The sequence below is a fragment of the Rhinolophus ferrumequinum genome, chromosome 2, assembly GCF_004115265.2.
Source record: "Rhinolophus ferrumequinum isolate MPI-CBG mRhiFer1 chromosome 2, mRhiFer1_v1.p, whole genome shotgun sequence".
Classification (NCBI taxonomy): domain Eukaryota; kingdom Metazoa; phylum Chordata; class Mammalia; order Chiroptera; family Rhinolophidae; genus Rhinolophus; species Rhinolophus ferrumequinum.
The window spans coordinates 90,399,201-90,414,303 of record NC_046285.1 but is presented as its reverse complement, the minus strand read 5'-3'; the positions used below and the strand labels follow the sequence as shown (position 1 = coordinate 90,414,303).

General features: G+C 28.5%; 1 protein-coding gene across 1 annotated transcript in view; it reads right to left on the bottom strand.

Annotated features, from left to right (window-relative positions):
- The window catches only part of NCAM2 (neural cell adhesion molecule 2), a 457,120-nt gene that overhangs the window by 16,406 nt on the left and 425,611 nt on the right, over positions 1–15,103 (bottom strand). The window lies entirely within an intron of this gene.

The window sequence follows — 15,103 nt, the reverse complement described above, 5'->3', positions numbered from 1 at the left end:
TATTTTAACCATACTAGATGAGAGGCAAACTTTAATTGAGTTATGGTACTTATGATCTTTCTGAAGGTAGGGAAAGATGGGAGCCACCTTTCCTTGGCATATAGTTGCAGGAAATCCCAAAAGTCATACAGAGAGTATTTATGAAAAAGGTGATTGGGAATAGGATAGCTATTCTGACTGAGTAGAAATGGTAAGAGGGGTTAGTATAATGGAAATGAATCAAGTGTAATATGCCTGTAGCTGAATATGACCGTAGACTACACAGCTAAAACAATATAGATAGAAAAATAAGCACAATGGAAAGAAACCAGATTAAAGTGGTGACATTGCGTTATTTAAAGGGAAAGGAGGGTGTTATATAAGATGTCACAGAATTATTCAAAATGATTCTTAGCATGATTATGTTAAAATTGGCTTACATAATATTATAAAATTATAATTTCCTTTTCAACGGTAAAAAACACCTTTTATTATTCAGCATCATAATGAAATGCTCATTATGTAATTGATGTGGAATACAAGTGAAAGACACAGAAACATAAACCTGTGTTTTGAGAAAATCACTTTGTAGAAAATATATGTAAAACAAAGTTTTTCTCTTTTTTAAATTTAGATAAAATATTTTAATAATATTTAGTAATGACTTCAAGAAAATGTTTATCCAAAGGAATCAGTATAATTGTTTTTAATTTGAATCTACCACTAACAGGCTGCTCTTGAATATGTCATACAGACCTGAATGCTAGTTTATTTTTCTGCAGAATGACTGAGTCTCATGTTTATATATTTTTTTTTCCAGGAAATATATGTTATTTATTTTTAACACTCTCAGAGTTTGCAGATAGGTTAATAAAAATTATCCTGTTTGTGACATGGTGGCTTGTCACTTTACCCAGGTGACTTATGGCTCACCTGTGCTAGATGTATTTCTACAGTGTCTCCATGATATTGCACATGAGAATTCCTCAAGCACTGAGTTTGTTGAAACTGGGAACTCTCACGCCCAAGTAAAGTATAATTCTGATTGTAATTATTTTATGTTTGATAAAGAGAAATAGGTAATATACACACAGTAGTGTTGGAGAAAAATTAATTTTTATGCCATTTTCAGAACCTACTTCCCCTACCAAATGTTAACGTTATTTAGATGGTGATAATTTACGAAAATTGCCTAGCTAGTATCCAGAGAAATTATTGGTTTCCATAGAACTATTCTTTTGATGGTCATATGAACCCACATTGAAGAATAACTGGAGAAACAAAAGTATTTTTCAGCTATTAGAATTTAGTATCTTTTTTTTTAACTCCAATATAAAAATGGAGAATGAGATCCCAAATATTATTTATCAATTTGCAAGTATATATTTATTTATAAAAGTTAAAAAAAACCAGTGCCCCAAGCTATAAAAGTAATATATCAAAGTAAGATTTATTTTATCAATTTTTAAAAATCATTTTATGCATTTTCTTCCCTTGTCCATTTTCATACGTAGATGATTCTAATCTGAATCTATAATAACAATATAATGAAGACAACTCACTTATAAAACATTTTTGATTATATATACAGCTAATGTTTTTTAAAAAATTCACTGGTAATTATTTTGGATTACTATACATGACTCAACAACCAAAGTTCAGAAAAGAACAGTTGAAAAATAAATACTGATTGGGCTTTAGCCTTCCTGGGTGTATGGACTTGATGACCTTTGAGATTTAAACTAGTCACAGCACTCTTACTTCATTTAGGTTCATCTCATATACACACAGTTGTAAGCAATAAATCCCACAGATCAATGATGATAGATCTGGTCCATTATATAAATCCCCATTTACCTTTTTTTAAGTATGAAGACTTGCTTTGTACTTAAATGCACTGGATCTGGTATCAGAAAATCCTGGTTCCATCACGCATTGTTGTATGTCCTTAGGTGAGTTGGCTAAGTTCTCTAAGGCTGAGATCCCTCTTTATGTAAATAGGGGCAGTTGTGAAAACCACCACCACTGAAAACTAGGTCATGCGTTGGAAAGATTGTTGTGAATATGATAATATATTTAATATCTCTAGCACTTATTGCCCAGCAGTAAGTAAAAACAACAAATATTGGAAAATATTATTATTATTTGACTATTACACAATTCTAGGAAAATAAGTTTTTGGTGAAAAAATAGACTAAAATTTAATTAGTCTGTAACTATATTTCTTTCATCAGCAACCTAAGTATCTCTTAATAAGCATTGATTATTCTGTTGAGGACATAATCATATTTTTAATGACTTAGATTTAGCTAGTTAGCTTTTAAATGATAAATATTTTATTTGTGACCTTTTTAGCATTAAACCAGTATATTGATTTGTTTCATTTCCATCTTTAGACAAAGCTCTTAGAAACATTATATTTGTAAAGCACCCTATGGTAAAGGAATATTGATGCTAAAGTAACTATTAGTTTTTTTTCAAGAGAAACAAAATTATACCTTTTAAAGTTATGATTAATTTTTTGAAAGTTGCTTGAAGTTATTTTATGAAAAACCAAATATATTTTTGTTTTTGCAGAGGGTAAGATGAACACATAGATTTATGTTATAAATATTTAATTAAGTTTTCTTTTGAGAGTAATGTTTTTAAATCAGCTTAAGAACGTATTTAAATATGTATTCTCACATCTCAGGAGATTAGACTACAATAACTATGAAAGCTAAATTTTCAAATGTTTTATTTATTTTTTTCTGCCACCAATTTACTCTGGTGTGAAAGTTTTATTTGTCTTTCAATTTTTCATAAATGAAACCATAACCATCTGTAAAATTACATCATTAGGATTCGGAGACTGGCAGTGATTTATTTTCTCAGTAAAATACAGAAAATTCTTTCTTTATAAATTAACTATGGTCGTAATTATTGAACAAATTGAAATGAAGCATGGCACTCATTTAAAGGACTTTACATTCATCTTTTCTTTTTTAGCTTTTTAGCTTTCTAGAATACTTACACATATGTTTTTTAAATTGTAATAACAAATCCATTACAAAGGAAAACTATATTATCAGGTCTACTTTCCAGGTAAGAAAACTGAAGCCCAGAGAGAACAGTGACCTCAATGATAACTCAATATTAGATCTGTACACATGAAGACTACTTAGCTTCAGATTTTATATATTTTATAACTGCATTAGTGTCAACATTTTTTATTGAATACTCATTACAGATAATCAAAAATAAGAATAAAATATAGTGAAATAATTACAATGTGCAATTTTCTTACAGAACAGTGTAATCATCTAATTTCTTCCTGTACTGCTAGTAGAGGAAAAACTATTTAAGTGAAGTACAATAATATAAATTATTTATTCATGTATTCTTGTTTTTAGCTTCATTTTCAGAGATCATTTCATATCACTCTTTTGAAAAGGGGGATTTTATATTAAAATTGAGTAAGAATAAATAATTTAGGACTCAAAAAATTAAAACATCTAATCTTGTTATATATTTTATTATTGAAAGAAATATGAGAATCAGTCCGAATGAGTTTCTATAACCACCATCCCAGCTGTACCACCTACCCCCTGAAATTTAGAAATTGGCTAACTAAATCAATACATTTCTCCAGAATGCAATTGCATTCTAATTTGTAATCAAAACATAAAAGCAAACAATTAAAATAACAAAAACCAACTTCATTTCGGATTTGAAATACGCATGTCTTTTCATGTTTCTGTGTGGAAATTAACTCACTACATAAGCACTAATTTTCTGTAAAATTTATTATATTTGATAACATAGTGTTTCAAAAACCAGTGCACTCTATTCATAAAACTACCCATTTTTTTAATCCTTACATAGTTTAATATTTTATTTAACTCTTTTTCTATGTGGATGCATAATCTTCTCCAAACAGATAGATTAAGAATTACTTTCAGACTTGGAGAGGAGAAAAAGTAAATTTAATTTTTAATTTAAAAAGTCCTAAAGTGAAGATTTTATTGTTGCTCCCAGAACAGTGGTAGCTGTTTTCATATGAGATTTTGCTAGATATAGTAAGTAAGCCCTTTAAGAGTGAAAGACAACAAGATATTCAAAACCCTTTTTGGCATATGTCATAATATTCCTAGGTGCTATATTCTCCTACAACTGAGGTAGGTACACTTGTCTTCTGCTTATTCTTTCTTCATTCTGCTCAGAGTAACACACTTTCAAATATCAACTGATATATGGAAAATCTAGGTATACATCTATACAACATTCATTTAAATAAATACACTAAGTGAAAAGAGGTGGAGCAGGCAGTGTTTTTGCAGCTGGACTTCTAAACCACAATGGTCAGCTCATTTAAAATCAGACTTCTGGATTATCTAAAGATTTTTGAGGTTACATAGTTGTTTTTTTTGTGTTTTTTTTTTTTTTAAAACACATTACTACATTTATGCTTCAAAACACTTCATTGAGTGCCTACAAAATTAGTGCAGAACTAGAGGGGTTTCCTGATATGTACTAAAATAGAATTAGTAAAAGTAACATAAATCTTTTGGCTTATTATACATCTCTTTAAGTCCGTTTTTACTTATGAGGCACAAGTTCCTAAAATGTAATGTCATTCATTGGATTCCAACAAACAGCAAAGGAACAAAAGGATAGGATTTTCATATTAACAAAGGCATATAGTTAAGAGCTTCACCAGAATTATAGTAATCTCCTCACATTATATAAGTCACACTCTAGGGTAATCCATACTTTAAAAAGAAAATACACACTGATTTGAAAACCAATTACCATCTCTTAGAATTTCACTTAATTTCTTGTTCTGTTACATTAGGCAAGCTGATTTCCAAAATCACCTGTTACTATAAACTTAGAAATTATCTTAAATTGGTACATTTATTTTTTGTGATATTTTCTAGGATCCCCCCAAAAAACAAAGAATAGGAAAGTGTAGTAAAAAGAGCAAAAGTATAGAAATGAGACTAGGGTTGCAACTAGTTGACAAAATAATTTAAAAAAAAGATTTAAAAATTTTAATAAGCCTTAAAGCTATAATAATAGTGGGGATAATGAAAATAAAGTGTCATCACAATATTTCCCTAGTATAGACAAACCTGGAGGCTTCATATTTCTTGATATAACCCAGTGTCAAGAAAGAAAATAACATTCTCCAACTCTGTGGAGCTGTGTAGAGAAATGTCTGATTATTTATAAGACTTTATATTCTGTATGGGGAATACTGGACCTATTAAACAACCTAAATTAGGTTAAAATTTGTCTTGGACTTGTTAAACTAAATGGGGAGTCGGGCATACACGTATACATACCATATTTATATATTTTAGATATTGAGAAAAAATAATTCCAAATATTTATTTTTATATATTTGAAATAACATGACTCTTATATCACCTCTGTAGGTATCATCACAAATAGAAAAGAAAAAGAAAAAGAAAAGGTAAAGTTTGATTCAATCATTATAAAATTCAGTATTAAAGAGAGCAATGTTGAAACCATTGATATTAGCAATCTGAGCCCAATGTCACACTACTTCAACTGCTCTAAATACCACACTTCTCTTTTGTGTCATGACCTTGGGTCTCCTGTATTTATGATGCCTGGTGTTCATCCCCAAATTGATAGATTCATTTAATTGTATTTCATATTTATCTCCCCTATTTGAAACAAATATTTGAACTTCTGAGGTTTCCAATATCTAGTCAATACCCCATTTAACTGCATTTCTAAGAAAAGGGAAAATCATTGAAATGACATTAACAAGGATGATGAAAAATACTATTTTCCGTTAATTCAAAAACTGGTAAAAAAAAATAAACAACAAACTCAAAAGCAACTTTGTTTGAACTTATTTTCTTCCTCCCCTTTAAGAATTAGATCTCCCCTTTTACCCAAACCTCCTAGATTTTAGCAAGTATGTTTACCGGTTAAATGTTTAATATTGCTAACATTCATGAACTATGATGCATAAAAATAGTTCTAAATGTAAATGCATGTTTATATTTAAAGAATTTTTTTATTGTTGTTTTGGGATAAACTCTCTTCATTAAGATCTAAGATTAGTATCATTTTCATTCTTCTCGTTTTAAATGTGCATTTCACTATGACCAGAACTCAACAAGTTTTTAGTTTAATTTCATTCCTTTCTTATTTATTTATTATTCATCTAGTAAATTATCTGTTTGGTCATTCCTTTACTTCTCTAAGTCAAATTAAAATCTTTCTTGACTGATGCTGAAATGAATGAAAGGAAGATAATTATTAATAATACTCCTATAGTCTCTGATATGACATTGACTTTTGCTCAGTTTGGGGGAAACTAATATATTCTTTTTTTCAATATTCTCTTCTTCTGTAATTCATTTGTTTTCCTTAGTTTACCATTTTTTTGGTTATAATTATTGTTTTTATTGTTATGGTTATTTGCACAATATTTTAGACATCTTCACCTTCATTGAAATAAAAAATAGGATAAAAACTTGCAAAAGGTTATGACAGAATGAATCAAAGGATCTTCCCTAAAATAAAGACTATTGCTTTTACATTCTAATGTTTTATTCTGTCATATCTTGGTTCTCTTTGGGACAGCTCATAGAATTAATGAGATAAAGAAAGCATTTACATCATTCAGCTTTCTGACAAAGCACACTTATTGGCAACATTTTAAGTTCATTCAAGTTCATATTCAGATATTTGACTGCTTACTGAACTAGCTGAATGAAAACTGTGGGTACAACATGTAGCCTCATGCATTTTTCAACAAACAAGTTAAAGAAATAGTATGTAATGCTAGTAATATCTGTGATGGTTGTGAAAAGAGCATTGTAATCAATGAAGAAAAAATGGCAAAGTGTCTTTTATAAGCGATTTCATTTTGGAAAAGGACTTACAATTTTAAATAAAAAATCTTTAAAAATATATTAAAATAAAAATTGAGTTATTAATATAATGAGAAAAGTATTTAATTATATAAAATTACATCAGTTTATAAAAGCTTTGTGAGTCTGAGGGATTTTTAGGATCACACAGAAATAATTTGCTGTGTTTTAAATGAACACATGTGTTGAGTTCATTGGAGCTCTTTGTGTATCTAGAAAGAATTTATAAAGGCTCATTTTGGAAATTAATGCTTATGTGTAAGTTCATTTTATAAGATTTTCTATCGTTTTGTTCCTTGATAATACTATTTGTAGTATCCACATATTAATTTAGGAGTTAGAAAAGTTCAGTATCATAGGCAAAATTTACCTATAATATTATTTCAACATTACTCAAATATACCAATAAAGCCTTGCATTGTTAGTTATGTTTCATTTATATATGTTATTTATATATGTGTCAATCCTCAGGCTACTTTCAGTACTTTTTAACAAGGTGGACACGTTTTTCTGTGTTTTCAAGTTAAATGATAGTGATATAGAAATTTTATTGCTTACAACAAAATTTGTTTTCATACAACCTTCCTTTTTGGGAGACTGAAGATTTTATTTTACATCACTTATTCCTTACGACTGTGTCTCGGTTCTCTAGTCATTTTGATCGTTCTGTCAAAAGGTTCTGTTACATGTATAATAAATTGTTTTTTGATATAAACTCAATGGCAATCCAAAATTTTACTCCAAATCACTTCTCCCAGCGAAGAGGTATTATTTAGGAGAAGGTGTTGAGTATTGAGGGAGGCAACATTGATAAACCAGGCTTCTTTTTTTAACACTAAACATGATTTTGGGCAAGAAAAAGTAGCTAATTGAAGACATTTGGTTTACTAATGGGAAGGGAATTGTAAACATGTATATTATGTAAACGTCATTTATAATTAATTGTAAAACTATACTTTTTCTGACTGTCTTTTCCTATATATGCTTGTTAACAAAGGCAGAATTATAGATTATATAGTTTTTCAAAAAATCCTCTAGTACTTTGATATTATGAAAAATGATTTTTTCCCAAGTTGGTAAAAAATATGTGATCATCCTTTAATTTAACATAATGTTGTTAAACAACTCTACTGAGTTGTTTATTTTTAGTAACAAGATTTGTGAACAAGTAACAATTTAGTAACAAGTAGTTTAGTAACAAGTAGTTGTGAAGATGAAATAAGAAAAAGGCAAAATGCTTTCTTCTCTGGGGGCTCATAATATATTGGGAGGGGTGAGTATGACATGTAATTTAAAACTGGAAAGCAGTGTAATTGATTGCTTTCCTCGTAAAAAATAATGTGACCTGAGCAGATAGGTGGGAGAAGCATCTAAGTAAGTTGTTAGTGGTCAAGGAAGATTTGGTGAAGATAATGTTTGAGATGGTGTTCAAGAAGAAGAAAGAGCTTTCCATGTGATAAGAGAAGTCCATTACAGTCAGAACATGGTGTGAGTGAAGATGGAGACATATGAAAATATATATTCTGAAATTAGCAGACATATATGTATTTCAGAGATAAGATATTGGGTGATTGGGAGGGATGGGTTAATTGATAAATGATGTCAAAGAGGATAGACCTTGAAAATGAATAAACAAACATAAATCAACCAAAAATAAATATAGACTAACATCACCACTCATGAAACCTAAGAGGAATGATCTTTAAACAAAGAGGATAGGGAGTTATTAGAGATAAACAGGAAAGGAGAAGGTGTTGCAATGGCCAGTAGGGAGCTAGTGGAGGCTTAGGGGTTATCTATCCAGTCTTCCCTGTCTTCTGTCTCATCTCCATTTCCAAGATGCATACAGACATGTAACCCTTGCTTGATGTTTGGGTTGAAGAAGGAAGTAATTAGTCAGACTCTAACTTTTATATGTGACTAGTGATTGAATTAACATTAGGTAATTAATGCCCATTAATATATTTTAAAAATAGACATGGTGTCAAATACTACTATAAATTGATATGATATAAAGGTATTTATAATTATATATAATTATTCTATACACTTATTTTTTTTTCAATATTTATTAGCATTTATTTGTGATTAGTGAGGTTAAATATATGTTAACAGTTTTGTTCTTATTTATATCTTTCTTTTGAGGATTAACTTTCACTAATGTCCTTGACTCATTAAAACATTATTTTTTTTCACATGTAAGAACTTTATATATATGAATCCTTTGACATATATGTTGCACATAAATTTCCCAGTTTGTTGTTGGCTGAGTATTTTGTAGAAAAGAAATTTTAACCTTTATGTAGCCAAAGCTTTAAATTGTTTCATTTAAATGTTGTTCCTCCATGTTATATTTAAATAGAAGAAAGATTATATAAATACCAATATTTTCTTCTAGAGGCTTCACAGTTTCTTTTTTTTTTTTTAATTTATTTTTAATTTATTGGGGTGACAATTGTTAGTAAAATTACATAGATTTCAGGTGTGCAATTCTGTATCACATCATCCATAAATCACACTGTGTGTTTACCACCCAGAGTCAGCTCCCCTTCCATCACCATACATTTGATCTATACACTTTTAAATGCAATGACGTTTCAAGTGATCCATCAATTTCACCATTTTTTAAAATATCTACTCAATTCCTCCAAAGGTTTCAATATCTATTTTTTTAAAAAAACAATTCCCTGTAAAAAGTAAACAATCTAAAATATAGTTATTATTCTTCTATGGGAATGTTGATAGAAACATGTCGAACTCTGAGTATGATTTAAAGTAATGTATTTTAACATAAGAAAGGGAATTGAAGAAACTAAGCTGTGTTAATTTTGAAAAGAAAATTAACTAGAAAATGAATAGATAACAACAATCCTGATAAATGTTTCAAATAACTGAAAACTTTAGAAATACATATTTTTACATGTTGTGACAAATCTTGTTACTAAAAATGAAGAAAAATTGTGAAATACCTAGAATCTGTGCACAACAGAATATCTATGCTCTTCTCTACACTGACATTTTAAATTGATAAGTATGTTAGAATAGAGACCACTTGCCACAAAACCTCTTTGAAATGGGATAAAGAGATATAAAATATTTCATATGTCATAGTTATCTATTCAAACTGCTACTTTTGAAGTTTATTTTTACATTAATAACTCTATACGGTCTCCATATGTAGTTAAACTCTATGTATGTGTTCAGTTTGCTTTGGTAGGGTAACTTAGTTATTTTCCATAAGATAATGAAGGTTTTTATTGGCTAGTAGGAAAAGGAACTTCTAAAATATATAATGAATATGATCAAAATAGATATTGACCACTGTTAAATAATTAAATAATTTAAATTTCAGTTCTTTGGTTCAACCATACCTGACCAATTTCATTTTTCTGTTAATATTAAAATGCTGTCCCATATATAGAAAATAGAAAATACGTTTTCTTGACATAAACAGAAAATACTATTTTTTAAAGACTATATTATAAAACAATCATACCATATAAGATTAAACTACAATCGATATTTTGCAAATTGCTTGATGAAATTCCAAACGGTTTAATCTATTTTTTATAAAATTCGTAAATATACATACCTTCAAAGTCTCTAAATGTATAAGACAATAAATGAAAAATGTGAACAAATATATGGATGCAATCATTATTTTCCAAGGAATTTATAACATAGTAAGTTTTGCAAATTTTTCAACTTCAGACAGTCACTGTATTGAGTCTTAGAGACTTCAATTTCTTCATTTTGGATATAACAAAAAAAAAATCAAGCTATATTATTAAAACTAAACATTCCAAACATGTCGAGCCATTTATAATCAATATTTCATGTCAATTTTCAAGAGCATCAGGGAGTTTTGTGTTTAACTCTCAATATAATATACATACCTACTTTTCAGCCTTTGTGAAATTAGATACATTAGCAAACAATGGCAAATTGAAGTTTGTTTTTAATGGATTCTTCAAAACAGAAATGCTAGTTTGAAGAGATGAATTTTACTTTGGTTTTACCCGTATTTAAACAGAAAATAAGCCTATATTTTAATAAGATTTTTCAATATTTTTATATTTTTCTTTGTGATAACTGAGAAATCAGTAAAGAAGCAAGATCCACTATGCAAATGATGTGTTGAAGCTGTTTATTTTGATTTCTAAAAATGATAAGGATGATGAAATATTTAGTTTTTTTAGACAGTAAGTAAAAATATTATTTAATGTAAAAGGAAAAAAAACAAACTATTTCTCCAACCATGTAAATAAGTCATTTTATAAGGTGTTTTCAGAAAATGTGTAGAAATCAGAAAGTGATAAAATTTAATATTTTTTAAGACTATAAACTCAGAGTTTACTACACTGATCATGGCGAAGCACCTGTATATACATTCTTTCTCTGAAGTGAGAAAGAATAACCGACTAACAGAAGTACCTGATTTGTGGACGGAATTGAGGTTGGTTAATACATGGCGTTTATTTTGCTACATAGTTTTCTCTATTGGCCAATCAAGAAGCAATCAAAGGAACTAGATCAAAGACATAATGCTATATACATATAGAATAGAGACTTAGCTATGTCATCTTTGATTCTGTAATCTTATAAAACAAAGAAGAAAACTGAGATTTCAAGTTGCTTTACTATGTCAATGACTAATTACTTGGCTTCTCTGATCTTCAGTTTCTTGATACAATAAAGCAATGGTGTTTAATTAGAATAGGTTTTCTCAAATCTCTTTAGTTTCTTCACAGTGGCTCAAACAATAAAGTAATGTAAAGGTACTGTAAAAGTGACAGTCACTGTAAAAATGTTAAAAAAATCCCAGACACTTCCCATCGGAATCATTTCATTGTCATGGGGCATCAAGAAAAAAATAAAAAAACAAGAACAAAGAAAAACAACTTATCTCTCTCTCTCTCAGATGTACAAAACTTCTACAACTATTGTATCAATTGAAAGAAGTTCAAACTTTAAAACAAAATATAGACATTATATTCAAATTTTCATTTTGAAATGCATTCAAGATGTTTTAATGGGTGGTATATACATTAAGATATATATATTTGGAAATGGGCTGTTCTAGAATAAGAAAGATTAAGTGAGCCTTAAAATAACACAAATCTTAACATTGAACATTTTCTCTTCTGAAATTTCTACACTATTTTATTTTTAATGCAACACTTGACTGTGCTTTTATGAGTTATATATTCACATCTAAGGTAGAAATTGTATTTTTTTAACTTTATAAAAACTAATTAAGTAATTTACATATTAAAGAATTATTTCAATCCAGGTCCAGTGCTAAAACAAAAAAAAATAATATAATGTTCTATTAAGAGCACTGGATTGGGGTTCTAATTGTGGCTCTTTACTATAAAAAATCATTCTACTTCTTTAGGCCTCACTATTGTCAATCGAATTATAGGATAAATAATTCAGAGGGATTTTATGAAGAGTGACTATTTCACTTAACCCATTCTGCATACTGTGTGACACAGTACATGTTAAAAAACAAAATGTACTCTGTTTTGTATTTTTGTTATTATTTGCGAACTCCCAAAGTAATTTTTGCTTCATACCTTAGCTGTGGATAAGCGAAGAAGCTTAATGATTTTCTACAACTTTATTCTCATGGTGCTGAAACTGAGTTACAATACTATATTAAACAAGTAATTGGAGAAAAATCACTCTAAGCATTTATGCCTGCTTTTATAAACACTTGCCTAGCAATGAAGACTACTCAGCATTATGGACCTTATTAGCTGTATCCAAGCGTTTTATTGTTATCTAACTATTTTGGGCTCCCACTAGTAATAAAATTTCTAAGAAGACCCTAGAACTAGGTTACTATGGAAGTAACAGTATTTGTTATTGTTTCTAAATTGTTTTTACAATATGAGTCTGCTGATGATCTGTTATTTCATCCAAGAGAGAAATCACTCAGTAATTATACATTTATTACATTGAAATACAGGATTTGACCAAGTTAGAAATGAAACACACACAAGGACAGAAAAGGTTCATAACAGTAATAAAGAAAACACATATAACAAAGCTTTTCCTCAGTTTTCTTTATTACAACAATGGAGACACAGAAATACAGAAAATAAAATGACATTTAATATACTATGAAAGTCATGCATAGGATTACACATAGTGCTGAATATTACGTTGGGGTTTTTAAATAATAGATGATATTGAACACAATAAGTTTATAACATACATTTTTTTTCAAGCAAACTATGATGAAAACAAATGCAATTAAAATAATCAGAAATATTCACTTTAAAACAGAAATGTTATACATAAAATCAATGTAAGATGTGAGATAAAAATATTCTTGAAAGAAGTTCATGAATTGTGAATGTTATTTAAAACAATAATTTTTAATTGCTTGCTTTTAGGAAAAAAAAAGATTAGCTGGAAGATCGATTTCATAGTGACTAGTACATCCATAGAATTTTTTAGAAATATGGCAGATTTTTTTTAAATGATGCTACTTCTTAATATTATGCAATGCTTGCAATGTGTAACTTTATATTTTCACCACTTAAAATGGAATTACTGAATTTAACTTGAACATACACAAATTAAGAAATTTTGCAATATACCTAAGCTTAATACAGCCAACATTAGATTAGTTCACATTTACTATAAATTAGCTCCACTTGAATGAATAGGTCTTTAAAAAGTAGGTAAAATAAAGATACCAAAAAAGACATAAGGACACCAGTTTACAGTTCTGGTAATCTCAGACATACTAACAGAACTCTTGAATATATGTTATGTGTTTTCCTTGGATTTTTTTTTTTTTTTTTGAAATTTCAATTTTGCATAATTGTAGCTAAAACTGATGTAACAGAACACTCTTTTGGTAACATTTAGGAACAGATATTTTAGGCTTTGAAAATATTTAATAACCACTTGGGAGGGGAGAATACTACCAGAGTTCTTTCTCTGGTTCATAATCTTAGATAACAAAATGAAAGGTATAATGTTTAGAAAATAAAGCATTGATATTAAACTCACATCTCTCTGTTCTATTTCAGAGCAATTCAATTCAAGTTACCAAATCATTTGCCTAACACAAAAATTGAGATGTTACTTATATACTTTTATAATCTTGATATTTTATCAACTTCTTAAGTATAATAAACTGAAAAGAGAGAATACTACAACTTTATATTTAAAAGTTAAAAATGTGAACCCTAGAATATTACTCCAATTTAGATGACAATTTAGAAGAGAACATGTTAATAAGATGTTAGAAAAATGTTCTTCTTTAATTAAGACCTAAAACTTACTCTGATAATACCTTCTGAATTCTAATCACTATTAATAATCAAGTATTAATAGTTATTAATAATACTCTTTATTTTAAATCACATAGTCAGCTAATTTGGAAGTTTCAATTTATATTAAAATCAGTTCTAGAGCTATTTGTAGAATATTTGTATCTCCAATTATTTGAAATATATAAATTTGAGCCACCCACTCAATGCATCAGCCTTGGTACAGGTTTTATGACATACATCTATACCACAAATACAGGCATTTTAAAATTTATCCTTGATTAACTGAAAAGGAATAAAAAAATTCATCCTATTTTTTCATGGCCAGAAAACAGAGAAAGGAAGGGACAGGTTGGCAATATTAGAAACAAAAAAAATGGAAGGAGAATGAAAGAACCAGAGATTTAAACCATAATAAAATGCGTAAAGTGATAAATTTAGGTATGGATTTAATGATCCTATACCTTTATTCAAGTGTAGTCACACAATTGGTAAGGACTAAAGAAAATTATAAATTAGAATACTTAATTTAGATTATTTTAAGTTCTTAAACCTGCTGATAAATCCAAAACCAGAGATTGGAATTTTCTTTATATGACTATAGATTTTTATTAACTACTATAAACTGAAAATATTATACATAATATCAGCTAACTATTCTTGAAATCTAGACCAAAACATACTGAATTATTGTATTAGTGATATAAATATCCATCTTGAAACACTAAAATCATTTTTAATTTTAAATTCTACTCTCCATTCTTAGGGTACGTATACCATACTAATAAATAATAAAAATAAAAACTTCATGTATCTGATGGAATTCAGGGGATCCAAAAGTACATGGCTTAATTCTATCCTGCCACTATAAATTGTTGAATAAAAATGAATAATCATAAATCCAACAATCCAAACTTAAAAATATTGTGAATTTTG